We start from the raw sequence: 1,328 nt of genomic DNA on the forward strand, positions 1-1,328 counted from the left end.
CCCCCGGCCCGGGCTCCCCCCGCCTCCCGCCGGGCTCTTCCCCTCTTCTCCCCTCTCCAAAAAAAAATCCTCATAATAACCCAGCAGCAAAGAAACCCACTCCATTTTCAAAGAGAAATCCATTTCTGCCATGGAGTTACAATTTTTGAGCCTTTTAATGGGGGGGAAGAAATCCGCCCGAAGGACTTCGTGCGGGGATTAAACAAGGCGGAATTAAATAAAGGCACAGAATTGGTCTCAAAATATTATTCCTCATTTTCTTTCACTCAAAGCAGGATGAACTAAGGAATTAAATATTCCTAAGGAACATTGTCCAGACAGCTAACTCACCACTCCCTCCCACCGCTTCCCATTTGAAGCCAGTCTTATATTTAATAAAATGCACTTGTAAAGGAATTGGAAAATGTATTTGTGCGTAGTTCGTCGTAATTTGAATTAAATTGCGAGGTTTCACGTGATAGCATGTTATCCAAAGCTTTCTGACCACTCCACCCAGATTTTAAAAAACAGACACATTTTGTTTTTAGGGAAAGTGGAGCTTCATGGAAAACAGCTAGAGATTGAACATTCAGTACCTAAAAAGCAAAGGTAATACAGTGTTTTAATTTCTTTTTTTTTTATTTTTTTTAAATTTCTGTTGGGGGGAAAAAAATTAACGTAAGATAAAGGAGGCAAAAAAATTATACCCAAATACGTGCATGTGAAATTAGAGATGTTGGTGATTTGGCTTTAGATACGTCCCCAGCGAGGTGAGAGGCGGTTTTGAGGATCAACATTTAATTTCTTTTTTTTTTTTTTCCTAAAAAAAGAAAACTTCCTCTGCGAGCAAGGTGGGGTTTTTGGTTTTTTTTGGGTTTTTTAAAAGAAATGGTTAAACAATTATCCAGCAGCTCGCCCAAGGTGATGGATGGCTGAGGCGTTTTGGGTTGGGATTTTCAAACTACTTGTGGCAGAAGAATTTCCCAGCCTTGCTCGGCTCCTCCGCTGCGAAATGGGCGAAATCTTTTGTTTTTTTTGGTAAAAGAAATGGTTAAACAATTATCCAGCAGCTCGCCCAAGGTGATGGATGATGGATGCGTTTTGGGTTGGGATTTTCAAACTTGTGGCACTGGAAGAATTTCCCAGCCTTGCTCGGCTCCTCCGCTGCGAAATGGGCGAAATCTTTTGTTTTCCAAGAGAACTGTAAAATTAAAAAAAAAAATATATAAAAAAATTTTTTTAAAAAGTGAAATTTGCTGGGATTTGATGGTGAGGACTTAAAGAAAAGAGGGGAAAAAAAAAAAAACCCCGCACCAAACATGGGGCGGGGCCCACCGCGCCACGCCGAG

General features: G+C 40.6%; 1 protein-coding gene across 1 annotated transcript in view; it reads left to right on the forward strand.

Moving 5' to 3' along the window:
- The first annotated feature begins 533 nt into the window (after positions 1-533).
- IGF2BP1 (insulin like growth factor 2 mRNA binding protein 1) overlaps positions 534-1,328 on the forward strand; it is a 28,880-nt gene continuing 28,085 nt past the window's right edge. The window contains exon 1 of the mRNA XM_009287758.2: positions 534-588. The gene's annotated coding sequence lies outside the window, so the exon portion shown is untranslated. The remainder of the gene's footprint in view (positions 589-1,328) is intronic.

This window comes from Aptenodytes forsteri, unplaced genomic scaffold (genome assembly GCF_000699145.1).
Source record: "Aptenodytes forsteri isolate BGI_AS27 unplaced genomic scaffold, ASM69914v1 Scaffold25, whole genome shotgun sequence".
Classification (NCBI taxonomy): domain Eukaryota; kingdom Metazoa; phylum Chordata; class Aves; order Sphenisciformes; family Spheniscidae; genus Aptenodytes; species Aptenodytes forsteri.